We start from the raw sequence: 14,035 nt of genomic DNA, 5'->3' as shown, positions 1-14,035 counted from the left end.
TGTTTCCATGGTCCCCATTCCCATTGAGTCATATGGGACTCAATGGGAATGGGGATCTACCGAATTCCGCCTCCGAAATTCCCGGGTCACCGGGGTTGTAAGGCCCAGGTAATTCCAGGAATCATGGAGGTGGAATGGTAATACGAGTCCGGCGATAACCGAGCCGGAAAACCCAGCAGGTTACATGACTTCAACACCAAATCCCCAGTGTCCTCTCCTGGCGGAACCAGTCGGATCACTGGAAGTAGGATGGATGGGTTGAGATTTACACAAGATGAAATGAGAAATGGAGCTTAGCAAGATAGATCAAAGACAGGATTGCAATAAGGATTCTGACAATGTAACAAGTTATTAAGGTAAGGATTGGAGGGTTTAGAGATTGGGATGGAACAAATCAAGGCAACGTATGCTATGATTCTTATATGCTTCCTATTAATACTTACAGTCCACTTTAATTTAAGATTTTGGACTGTCAAGGGTTCTGGTCATCACACAAATCGATCTAACCAAGGACAGAAGGGCACATCTGGCGGGATAGGACAGCTGGGTGGTTCTACTCACCGGACTGCATACTGGACTGCACTTGTTACTGGAGATGGGAGATCAGAGGGATGGTGAGTTTGTAGCAGGCAAGCCTTTAATAGTAGCAATCCCGACTGGAACACAATGCTTCCCTTGGATTTTTAGGATTGCTTCAGAATTTGGGCCTAGCTGAAAAAGGAGTTCAGCAATGCTGAGGCCTTAGCTTGGTAAGTAAAATCAGGAATCAGTTTGTTTGTGTGTTGTGAGGTTCCCTTATTTATCATGCCAAATGACATCACTAAATTATATGGCAGGGGTAAGCCTACTGTCCACACCCATACTGCTTGGATTGGGCACAAGCATAATCTCTGCCTTGCTTTTCGCTGTTTGGATGACAGAAAGGGATGTCATGTTTTATGAGATGATCTTTACAAGGTCTGGAAACCTTACATAGCTATTGGGACCAAAATCTAACTTTCCCACAAATACATATTTATGTAGTTATGACCTCTAAGGAAATCAGATGCACATGTTACATATCTCGTGGGTCACATTTCAATCCAAGTCCCAAATCTGTGAAACCTGGTTTTGCCTTTCTGCTGCATTTTGGCAATTTTAACCATGAAAGATTTGGCCTAACCTTTCCCAATTTTGTACATAGATGCGCAATTCCCCCTGGGATGTGGGTACAAAATGTCAAGTGCACAAGATCAATACTTTCCCCACAATTGGTTATTCTTTACATCTTCTGTTCCTTATGTAGTACTGGGTTCAATCACGTCTTCAAAGAAAGATTGTAAAATTAAATTTAGAATGATGTACTTTTCAAATTTCTTCTCATTCCTGTGGCAAAGTTAAATGTCTTGAGGTTCAATTGCAAAATAGGCATTTTAAAACCAAAAGGAATTCCATTGTCACTTAAGCAGAGTTTTTTTTCTTTCTTTCAACTGTAAGAAAGTTTCAAATCCTTTGAAGCAGGGTGGGGCTGCTTTCTTGAGAGTGAGGCTTCCTGCCTCTCCCACTGGAAGGGTGAGTGTCTTAGCCTGCTGTTGTCTTGGCCTGGGGCAAACAAGAATGTCTAATGTAACTTGACAGGCCCAATTGTACTGGGGATTCCAAACCTCCAGCCAGCAATTAGCCTTTCCTGTGCCAGTAGTTTCAAGTGGCATCCTTTCTCAGGGTCAGCCTGACAGAGCAAGTTTTTTTTTTTTAACTATAGTTTGCCATTCAGACTGGGTTGAGCTTTGATTCATACTTTTAAATCTTAACTTTAAACATATAGAATTAAAACAGTTTATAAGTGTGTCTTAACCATTAAAAATCCTGTTACATTTCTTAAGTAATTATGCCTTGACACAACAATGTACTTTTAAAATAGGCAATTTTCCCCCTTCAGTCAGGAAAAAGCCTATTTAACTTATTTCTTTCAAATTCGGTTTTCCTCTGCAGCAAATACCCATTTTAGTCAGCTCTAGTCCTTCCCATGAATGCTGGAATGGTTTGCAGCATGTATACATGTATCAAGCAGTGGTTTATAGTCTTTTTGAGCACAGCTGATTCTTGATACTTGTTGCAAAGAAATAGCGGCGTTTCCCGTGGAAAAATGAAAACACAGTTCCTGGTTTGCTTTTCCAAAGATACTGTTGCCAGGAGCTGTCATTCAAATGAGGCCCGGTTCCTCTGAGCCACAATAGATGATCCTGAGCATTTCAGGGACTTTTTGATCATAGTGGTTTATGAGAAATTAATGTATTTGGCAACAAAACAGCACTTTGAAGGTTGAAAAATGACATTTAAAAGAGGCATTTTGGGATTTTCAGCACAATAATGCTGCTTCTTTCCTTTGCTCCATGTTGACTGTGGCAGAGCCCACTGGCATGCTCCTTCAGTGAGGACTCTGTTTTTACCCCACCTGAACTGTGTTTGGCAGGGTGTGCAGCCTTTTCCTGGTTGTGACACAAATGCAGTTTTAACAATTTCTGGCGCGTACAGGAGTCAGCGCTGTCATTTTGGGCTGTTTCTTTCACCATTGCAGTAAAGTGATGTAGTGAGGCAAATCTGAGTGGGTCAAAATATCCCACAGTAGTACGGGCTTGTACCAAATGTGAAATTGTACTGAGACTTGTAGTCTTAATTGCCTGTAGTGTTCCCCAAGGGTACTGCAGGTGATTCTGCCTAACACTGGTGTATAGAGGTGAGGATAAAGTATACTTGTTACATTTAGAGTGCTACTTTTACTTTTGTTCAAATAATCTTCACAAGACTAAGCAATTCTAGTAAAGCAATTGTTTTATCATGACTGATATGGAAAGCTATAGACAGGAGACCCTATGGGGGGGCGTGGCCTGATGTCCGAGGAGTGAGGACGCGAGTTCCCTGAGCTCCGTCTGAGCCGCAGCAGTCCGATCCTTTTCCTGGGTGCTCCTGCCCACAGACACCGCATATAAGGCGACCCATCAGAGACCGAGGAGAAGACCCCCCTTTTCCGCCCTACCCCGACAAAAATCGGGGCCTGAGAAGCATCTACCGCGAGCCGGCCCGGCTCCCCCCTCCCCTACGGGCGAGGCACACAAGATGGCGGCCGCCTCGCGCTGACAAACCAGTGGCACGCACCGGGTCCGGGAACCCGCGACCACTGGCTCGAGCACTCCCAGCCTGCTTTTCTCGGCCCGACCACTAGAACCCACGAGGGCACCACCGAGAACTGAGGCGGCAGCCAGGGACAGGCACAACGGAGGATCGCGACGCGGCCAACAGAGACGGAGGCGAGGGAGAAGACGGCACAGAGAAATCGATTCAGGGGGAGCACACTGACGGCACACGGAGGAGCCTCCTCCCCGATCCTAGACCCCGGGAGCCCGGTGTGCCGCCGAGGGGCAGACAGTGTTCGACATCGGAGAGTCGGGACAAGGCCTCCTCCATCAGCCGGAGCCGCCATCCATTCGCCCAGCCCCCTGGCCCCAGAACACAAGAGCCCATCCGCGGCAATCACGAACGATTCCCCTGGGGGCCTGACCTGGTCCCATCACCGACCCCCGTTGCCTGCCGAGACAGCTTACAGCCGCCAGAGGGAAGATGGCCACCACGAGGAACAAACCTAAGAACGCCACCCTAGACCCCTTCGTAACAACCAAGCCTCTCCCCGCTGCCCACTCCACACCGAAGAGCACAACAGTCCAGGATGCCCCTGGAGAGGAGGCCAGGCATAACCAACTGCTAGAGGCGATCGCAGCCCTGAGAACATTCACTGATACGAAAATAGGGGAGGTTAAGACTGACATCCAACTCATAAGGCAAGACGCCCGCAATCTAACGGAGCGCGTCACCATCATTGAATCCTCACAGAAGGACATTTCCGTCGAGACCACATCCCTACAGAAAGAGGTTGTAGACCTCAAACGGAAGGTGTGCTCCCTGGAGGCAAGGTCCGAGGAGGCAGAGGGTAGGGCCAGACGAAACAATATCAGGATCCTGGGCGTACCGGAGGGGTCAGAGACCACGGACCCGACGGCCTATGTCGAATCTCTGATACAGCAGGAAATAGGGGCACCGAACCTCTCGCAGGGATTTGCCATTGAGAGAGCTCACAGAGCCCTCCAGAAGAGGCCCCCTCCTGGATCCTATCCCCGCCCCATCATCGCCAAGGTCCTCAATTTTCGAGACCGAGAGGTGATCCTAAAATTCTCAAGAGAAGGAGGTGCAATAGAGCGGGGTAACTCAAAGATCACCATTTACCCTGACTACACCCAATCAGTGCAGAGAGCAAGAAATTCCTTCGTTCCTATCAAGGCCAGGCTGAGGAAACTAAACTTGAAATACATGCTGCTATACCCCTCACGACTAAAAATAATCCACAAAGGGCGGGCGATATTCTTGGAGTCACCAGAAGCAGCTACAATGTGGATGGAACACAACAACCTGGCTGAGGTTCCCAGAGAACCCACACCGGAGGAACACAACGGAAGCACCTAAGGCTGATCGCAAACTGTCGCGGCCGGAGCACCCATCTTCTTGGTATCACACTCCAAACCGAAACGAAGCTACACCACTTTTGAAGCGAAACTACCATATAAGAATGCTGAATGACTGCGGGCTCACCCGACCTCCCACCCATGGACACGGACCACGGACCCACCACTGAACAGTGCGGACCGTTTCCCTGCACACAACCACTCGCGCCAGAGACCCGGATTAGGTCAGACAGCGCGAGAGCCCCCGAGCACTGCACCTCGGTGACAGAAGCTGGGTGCGTTAGTTATAGTTACTTGTTCCAAGTTGTTACTGTTACGACTGTCCCAATCCGAATGAACACAAGCTGGCCTGGCCCAGCTGGGCCTACACATCCCACACAAGTGGATCAACACGCACCATATGATACGACGCATGCAACACAGGAAGAAGGGGTGGCGCACCCCCCAACAATGAACCCACCCATCCAATGGCAGCGAGGCTCAAGTTAATTACATGGAATGTTAGAGGGATGGGAACATATATACGGAGAAACCGGATTTTTTCCTACCTAAAGAGGAAAAAAATATCACTAGCCCTCCTTCAAGAAACGCATCTCACTACAGAGGCCACAGGAAACGTTTTGAACTATTGGGGGGGCCAGGGCAATGGCGCATCCTTCTCGAAATACGCACGAGGAGTCTACACGTGGGTGAGCCCGGAGACACCATTTCAACAAATGGGGACAGAGCTGGACAAAGAGGGCAGGTATGTGATAGTGTGGGGCATGCTTGAGAACACTCCCCTGTGCATAGTGAACTCGTATTTCCCCCAACACAACATACCCTCACACATCAAGGACCTATGCGCCAAATTGCTGCACTACAGAGAATACACATTTATATGGGGGGGAGACTTCAACTCTGTCATGAACCCCGAACTAGACAGATCGGCAACCCCACGTTTATCCAACGGCGCTTCTCCAGGGCTCCTCTCTAGGATGGTGGTAGACCTACAACTAACGGACATCTGGAGAGATCTCCACCCCTCAGACAGATCATACTCATTCTACTCAGCTCCCCATAACCTCCATACTAGACTGGACTATTTCTTCATCGACGAGGAACTAACCCCCCAAGTAGAATCGGCAGAATACATGGGCAGAACAATATCGGACCACTCCCCCTTGTTGCTGCAGCTCTCCCTCAGGGGCCCTCGCCCCCCCATCCCGACGTGGCGCATGCCAGCAGACACCCTGACCGACCCTGCATTCAAGGAAACCCTAGGAGAAAAACTGGAAGAATACTTAACGATGAACAAAGGTTCGGTCGAGAAGTGGAGCACACTTTCGGAGGCGCTGAAAGTAGTGACAAGGGGAGAGACAATCGCCGAGGCGGGCGGGATCAGGCGGCAACTGAGGAGGGAACTGGAGGTAGTGGAGGAGAAAATAAAACAACTCGAAAGCGGCGCCCCGCCAACCATTGAAAAGGAATCAGAGCTGAAACTGATCAGGGAAGACTGCAGGGAAGCATGGGAAAGACTTTCAAAGTTTGATTTCTCAGTGCGCACCTCGAAGACCCACAGAGAAGCTGATAAACCGGGCAGAATACTTGCATGGTTGTGCAGGAAGGAACACCCGAGACAGGCCGTCAAGGAGATCAAAGACATGAACGGCATGACCCGCAGAACACGACAAGAGATCAACGACACCTTCACTGACTTCTACATCGATCTATACACTCATGAGATGAAGATCCCCACAGCGGACATAAAAGACACGCTAGCCGAAGTAGGACTGCCTAGGCTCAATCAAGAACAACGGGACAAACTAGGGGAACCTATCACGGTTGAGGATATCACGGACGCGATCAGATCCCTCTCCACAGGCAAGTCCCCCGGCACAGATGGCCTCATCCCAGAATCCTACAAGGCCTACGAGGAGACCTTGTCCCCTCTACTACACGCAGTATACATAGAGGCATACGAGTCGGGCACTCTCCCTAACACCATGAGAGAAACCCTCATCGTCCCAATTCTCAAGCCAGGCAAACCAGCCGACAAGTGTGACTCATACCGCCCACTGGCGCTCCTGAACTATGACGCCAAGATATTGACAACCATATTGGCTAAGAGGCTCTCGAGGGTGATCGGCTCTCTGGTACATGAAGACCAAAATGGCTTTGTCCCGGGACGCAACACCTCCGCCAACCTCAGGAGGCTCCAACACATAATTTCACAGACGACCGAAAGCGAGGAAGACCTAGCAGTGCTCTCACTTGATGCCATAAAAGCCTTCGACTCCATCTACTGGGAGTGGCTGATTGAAACTCTGAGGGAGTTCGGACTTGGTGAACACTTCATCCACTGGATCGAGGTCCTGTACAGCGACCCAGTGGCAAGAGTAAAAACGGGCGCTATGATATCGAGGGCCTGGCCCATCCAGAGGGGCACCAGACAGGGATGCCCGCTGTCACCAATGCTATACATTCTAGGTCTGGAACCAGTGGCAATATACTTTAGGAGGCAGTTCTTCGACGCTGGCATTAGCATTGGGGGGTCAGACAACATCATCTCATTATACGCAGACGACGTCCTCCTATACCTGCGTGACCCCCTGGAGAATGCCCCGATAGTATTGGATGTCCTGGATAACTTTGCGAGATACTCAGGGATAAAATTTAGCAGGCAAAAGTCATGCGCGTTCCCACTTGCAAGACTGAAAGATAAACCAGTGGAGGAGCTTCCTGGGATCGGGATCCGTTGGCAGGTGGACGCCTTTCGATACCTAGGCCTCAACATCACACACTCACCGATATCGACCCACAAAGCCAACACAGAGGCCGCATTGGGTGGAGTGCGAAGATCCATAAAGTTCTGGTCAAAACTCCCACTTTCCATGATGGGAAGAGCTGCGATATCCAAAATGATAGTCCATCCCAGGTTCCTCTACTATTTCACCAACGTGATATACTACATTCCCCCACTCTTCTTCAAGACACTTGAATCCCTGATCAGAGACTTCCTCTGGGGACGAGCTAGGCACCGGCTCACACTGAATGCCCTCACACTCACATACGCCGAGGGCGGCATTCAACTACCAGATTTCCAGAGATACTTTTTGGCGGCTCAATCGACACATTTGGCAAAATGGCTTTCAGATGAACCTACAGCTGAGCTGGACCTTCTATCCCAATACTCCTCACCACTACACCCCAAAGAGCTAATTTGGAACATCCGACTAGGACCCCCCAACCCACCCATGATACTGGAGGTGGGAAGACGGGTGTGGAGCAAGGTGAGATCGGTAGCCGGCCTGCAGCACTCTTATACACCCGACACCCCCATGCTGGCGGACGTTTGCAAATCCCCCACTGACCTAGCAACAATGAGGAGATGGGAGAGTCATGGCCTCTACACATGGGGGGACATGTTCCATGATGGACTCTTCAGGGACTTTGAATCACTTCAAGAAAGGGACGGACTCCCACTGGGCCAATTCCTCTGGTACCAAAAAGTGAGACATGTAGCCAAAAAAAACTGGGTCGAATGGCCCGAGGAGCCAGAAACACATCCCCTCCTAAGAGAAATATACGAAATTAGCGACGGATGGAGACCGACATCAAGGTTGTACACCCAACTAAACAACCGACCCAACCCAAAGAGTGCCCGACTGAAAAGAAAATGGGAGACAGACCTCCGGACTGAAATCACAGAGGGCGAATGGGCGAGAGCCCTGATATACCCAAAGGAGATATCCAGAAACGCCAGGTTTAAACTGATCCAACTGAACATACTCTACAGAACATACATGACCCCACACCGAATATCCACTTTCAGCAACACAGCCGACTCAAAATGTCCCTGGTGCTCCTCAGACCTAGCAGATATGATTCACATGTTCTGGACCTGTCCCAAATCTCAGAAACTCTGGCAGGCCGCTGAAAGGACCTGCAGGAACGCCGGCCTAGAGACATACGAGTGGTCACCCAAGGAGTGCCTACTGGGCACCTACCCGAGATTAAGCAAAATCAAGCATCTGACGAAGCTCATGGATATGGCCTGCTTACTAGCCAAGAGGACAATTGCCATGGCCTGGAAGGCCCCAGCGGGCCCCAGGTATGAACCCTGGATCAGAGAAATGGAGAGATGGTCAACGGCTGAGACCAGAGCCTGGGAGGAGGGGAACAGACAGGGAGGCGACGATGTGAGCAACGCGCTGGAGGCCTGGAAAGCCCTCCTGAGAGACATGGTCTTTTCAACGAGCTATAAACCCCCCTGAACCTGTCCCCCTCGAACCCCAGAAAACAACAGGCAGCACAGACCAGCCCATCAAACCTATGGACCCCACCCAGTTACTGTTCTGAGAGGGCAAAAGCAAAGATACACCTCCGGACCCGCGCCCCGAACCTGGCAACATAGAACACGAAGCCGCAATAAAAGTTGGGACAGTCAATGTTACTATTTTATTATTTTGTTTCGTTACTTGTTTTTCACTGTTTTGTAAGTTAATTGGCACACAACATGTACATCAGATGACACAAACCGAATATGCTTGCTTAAGAATTCTATTCCTGTACATGCATACCCACAAATGCCAATAAAAACATTTAAAAATAAATAGACAGGAGACCCTAGTGACTTTAACTGTTGATCAATTGAGAGATTTGTGTAAAGCTAGAAATCTCACTGTAAAAGGCAAAAAGGTTGAATTGATAGAACATTTGTTAAAATACCAAAGCCTGAGGAGTGGGACTGAATCCCCACACCTGCAGCAAATGTGGAAAATGTTGATGAGGATGATAATTTTTCTGAGAGCAACTCAAATGTTATAGATGAGTTAGAGGAGGAAGAAGAGTCTTCAAATGTAGGCCCTATTTTACCTTTGTTTGTTCATAGGCCTCAACCTCTAACCACAGGGACCCCACCAGGTCCAACATTACGTCCAAATGTGGAAAATGTTGATGAGGAGGATAAGTTTTCTGAGAGTAACTCAAATGTTATAGATGAGTTAGAGGAGGAAGAAGAGTCTTCACATGTAGGCCCTGTTTTACCTCTGTTTGTTCATAGGCCTCAACCTCTGACCACAGGGACCCCACCAGGTCCAACATGCAGTCCTAAATGTGTCTCCTTAGAAAGAATGAGACTTGAGTTAGAGTTTAAAAGAATCCAAGCTCAAAATGTATGCAAATATCAATACCTTAAACTCAGAGAGATGGAATTGAACCATGCACTTTAGATGAAAAAGTTGTCTGTTGAAACTGGTTCTCTCCCAGAGTCTTCTAGGTATTCCAGTCCTAAGAGGCCTTGCATACCCAAAGATGCAGTAAGTATGTATGAGATTAAGCTTCATATTTTGGATTGGTTGGCTGCTTTTGAATATAACCATGGGATTCAACACATTACAGGGAATCAGTTGCTTCCTTGGCTTTTTTCTAGGCTACCCCCTTTTGCAACTGATGTGGTAATGGAGTTGGGGGATATAGACAGAAAGGAGTATGAAACTGTGAAGCTAGCTTTGATAGATAGATTAGGGAAGACCCCTTTTCAGTATCTTAATAGGTTTAGAACCCTCAAAAAGAATGATGGTACCCCTTGGGCTACCTGGGTGACTGAATGTTTGAAAAACGTAGGTGGATGGGCTAAGGGTTACAGAGACAGCACTTGGCTGACTCTAAGGAAATTGATCCAAAGAAGTTAGCACGGGCTGCTGACTTGTGGGTTGCCAACAGGGCTACCCACAAGGATTCTGGGATAACTCAGAAGAAGGATGAGGGGAAGCAGCACAAGAAAGATACCAAAGAGAATTCAAATACCTCCACTCCAAATGAATGCCAAAAACATAACAAGGGTAAACCCCAAGGGAAACCGAATCAGGCTAGTCTACCTTTTGGGGACAAACCAGAAGGGGGTCAGAAAAACCCCCATTCATAAAGACATTTGGTAAATGTTATGCTTGTGTATCAACTGACCATGTGAAAGGGGATCCCAGATGTAAGGGTAAACCTTCAGGGATCCCCACTGTCTCCTTAGCCTTCTCCTCAGTGGATGAAGTACCATGGCAAGTGTAAACTTTCACTTACTGGCTGAGAAACCCATGAAAGTCTCAGCCAGTGTTTCTTTAGTATCCCTGGGTCTGTGGGAACAACAGAACTTAGATGTGTACAATTATATTCCAGACAATACTAAAGAGTATTACAAAGACAGTGGGCCTCATCACGACTTTGGCGGTAACCCTTAAATCCGGTGGTAGCGCTATTACCGCCGGATTTAAGGGTCCGCCGAATCAGGGCTTTGGCGGATTTCACCCCAGCTCTGAGCTGGGGGGAAATCTGCCGAAAATTTGCGCTATTACCGCCGGCGGGAAATCCGCCGGCGGTATTAGCGCGAAGATTCCCCATTGAGCCCAATGGGGAATGGGGCATTCCCGAATCGGCTCAGTGGGGATACCGCCGAACTCATGATCCGGCGCTATTAGCGCCGGGGAGTTCGGTGGTAGGGCTAATACCGGCCACGCTAATAGCGTTACCGTTACCGCCCAAGTCGTGATGAGGCCCAGTGTCTTGTCAATGGTCAGGAGACCCCTGCCATTCGAGACACTGGGGCCAGCATAACTTTAGTTGATGAATCATTTTTCAAGGAAGAGGATGTTGCTAAGGCACCTAAATGTCTACCTAAGCTTGCTGGAGGCCCTGTCCAAATGCTTCCACAGTTACCAGCTCTCATCCAGTGTAATGATATGACTGTCACGATACCTGTAAGTGTGCAGAGTGAAGTGCCTGGGAGAGTCCTGATGGGGAATCACTTAAAAACTCTTCGAGTTGTATCAAGCACCCCCAGGCCTCCCAGCAAAAGGAAACAGTAGCAGACTAGGAAGGCCATGAGAGTACCTTAAGGGGCTCTCCAGGGGAGATTATAGAGGAAACAATAACTCCCACTCCATAGGACTTGACTTACTGACTGCAATTTCAAAGAAGAAAGGGGCAACCTAAAACCACCAGGAAGAAACCAGCCAGCACTCCTGTGCTACCAACAAGGACATCCCCAAGAGGACTGTCCAAGATCACACCTGTGATCCCTCCACCAGCTGAGACAGGGTGTGGAACAACCTTGCTGGTTGCATCAGCTGCTGGGGAATCAGAGCTGGATGAGGACCTTGCTCCTGTTGGAGATCAGGATACTGCAGACCATCCTGAGCTGCAGTCTTTACTGGCAGAAGGTGGACCCTGCTGGGCAGACTTCAGCAGAGGACAAAGAGAGTGTCCTACTCTTGAAGGTCTTCGCCAACAGGCAGCTTCCCAGCTGGGTCGGCAATTGCCAGGGAAGCATAGATTGTACTGGGAAGATGGCCTCTTCTACAGAGAACCAACTAAGTCTATTCCCGGGGACTACAGAAGACTGGTAGTGCCTCTTGAAAGCAGACTCCAGTTGAAACAATTAGCCCATGAGATACCTTTGGCTGGTCACTTGAGTTTCAAGAAGACCAAAGAAAGGCTCTCTTTGTACTTCTACTGGCCTAGATTAGGGGCTGATGTAGATAAGTACTGTAGGAGCTGTCACACTTGCCAAACCTCTGGCAAGAGTGGAGCCAAGAATGCGGCACCCTTGGTGCCTCTCCCAGTGGCGAAAGTTCATTTTGAGAGGGTAGGAATCAACATTGTTGGTCCCTTAGACCCTCCAACCTCTTCAGGAAACAGGGTTATCCTGGTTGTAGTAGACCATACTACTAGGTATCCTGAAGCAATACCAATGAGAAATGTTACAGCTCAGGCTGTTGCTAAGGCCCTACTTGGTATTTTTACCAGAGTAGGTTTTCCTAAGGAGGTTATCTCTGCATATAGAGAAGTCCCTCAGGAGGGAGTAGGATTTAGTCCCTTTGAACTTCTTTATGGCCATCCAGTTAGAGGCCCATTGGCCCTAATTAAGGAGGGGTTGGAGAGTGATCCTTCCCCCCAAGCCAATGAGAGTCAATGACTATGTGATAGGTCTCCAAAGGAGAATGTCACACATGTTGGCAGCGGTATTAGATAACTTGAAAGCAGGTCAGGCTCTGGTGAAGCATTGGCATGACCAGAAGGCCAACATGGTTGAGTTTTTTCAAGACCAGCTAGTTCTAGTTATGGTACCTACAAGGCAGAGGTCCTTACAGGACAAATGGATAGGACCCTTGAAGGTTGTGGGTAAACTTGGTGAAGTCAACTATCTGGTGGACTTAGGCAATCGTAAGGGGGCTCCCAGAGTCTTTCACACCAACCGTCTAAAAGCTTATGTCTCAAGACCAGAAGTAGGAGCTTTGTTTCTAGCTTCAGCTCAAGAGGAAGAGGAGAGTGAACCTCTACCTGACCTACTCAGAGGCCAGCCTTTTGATGAGAAAATAGAAGGAGTTAACCTCTCTTCTAATCTGACACCTGAACAACAGGAGTGCAAGTTTCTGTTAAATCAGTTTACCTCGCTGTTTTCACTATCAACAGGCTTGACCCCTTGGGGCCAGCATGATATTCAAACTGGTGACTGTTTACCCGTCAAAACAGAGATTACAGGATGTCAGATCATGTAAGATCCCACATAAAGGAGAAGGTCAACAAGATGCTTGATCTCGGGGTAATAGAGCCCTCTACCAGTCCATAGTCTAGTCCAGTTGTTCTAGTACCAAAGGCAGGATCCAAGGAGTTGAGATTCTGTGTGGACTATAGAGCTCTTAATGCAGTCAATAAGAGTGATGTTCACCCCTTACCAAGGACAGATGAACTGGTGGATAAACTTGGTTCAGCCAACTACCAAAGTACATTTGATCTCACTTCAGGCTATTGGCAAATAGCACTGACAGACTATGCCAAGGAGAATACTGCATTCTCAACCCCAGCAGGCCTCTACCAGTTTAAGGTAATGCCTTTTGGACTAAAGAATGCACCTGCTACATTCCAAAGGATGGTTAATCAAGTTCTGAATGGGATGGAGGACTCCTGCATGGCATACTCGGATGACATTGCAGTGTTCACCACTACTTGGAAAGAACATGTTGAACACTTAGGATATGTTTTGCAGGCTCTTGACAAGGCCCATCTGACCATAAAGGCTAGTAAATGTCAAATTGGTCAGAGTAAAGTGGTCTACCTTGGACATGGGGTAGGAGGAGGTGAAATAAGGCCATTGCCTAGCAAAGTACTGTACAAAACCGGGCTGCCCCTACTACTCAAACCCAGGTGAGAGCCTTCCTAGGTCTCACTGGATACTATAGGAGCTTCACTGAGAACTATGGAACCATATCTTCTCCCTTGAATGTGATCTCCTCTCCTAAGTTCCCTAAAAAGATCAGGTGGAATGAGGAGTGCACTCAAGCTTTTGAAGGCCTAAAGAATGCCCTTTGTCAAGCTCCATTCCTAAGATCTCCTGGCTATAACCAAACCTTCATTGTGCAGACTGATGCTTCAAACACAGGTATAGGTGCAGTCCTTAGCCAACTGGATGGGAAAGGTAGGGAGCACCCCATTTGCTTCATCAGCAGGAAGCTGAATGAACCAGAAACAAAGTGGGCAACCATTGAGCATGAATACTTTGCTATTGTGTG

General features: G+C 48.4%; 1 protein-coding gene and 1 long non-coding RNA gene across 2 annotated transcripts in view; one reads left to right on the top strand and one right to left on the bottom strand.

Annotated features, from left to right (window-relative positions):
* LOC138487770 (indolethylamine N-methyltransferase-like) overlaps positions 1–14,035 on the bottom strand; it is a 450,938-nt gene that overhangs the window by 62,349 nt on the left and 374,554 nt on the right. The gene's annotated exons all lie outside the window — the stretch shown is intronic.
* The window catches only part of LOC138487772 (uncharacterized), a 238,773-nt gene that overhangs the window by 132,460 nt on the left and 92,278 nt on the right, over positions 1–14,035 (top strand). The window lies entirely within an intron of this gene.

The sequence above is a fragment of the Ambystoma mexicanum genome, chromosome 9 (genome assembly GCF_040938575.1).
Source record: "Ambystoma mexicanum isolate Mex_15411 chromosome 9, UKY_AmexF1_1, whole genome shotgun sequence".
Lineage (NCBI taxonomy): Eukaryota > Metazoa > Chordata > Amphibia > Caudata > Ambystomatidae > Ambystoma > Ambystoma mexicanum.
Note: the sequence above shows the minus strand (reverse complement) of the source record. Positions and strands in the feature narration are given on the sequence as shown.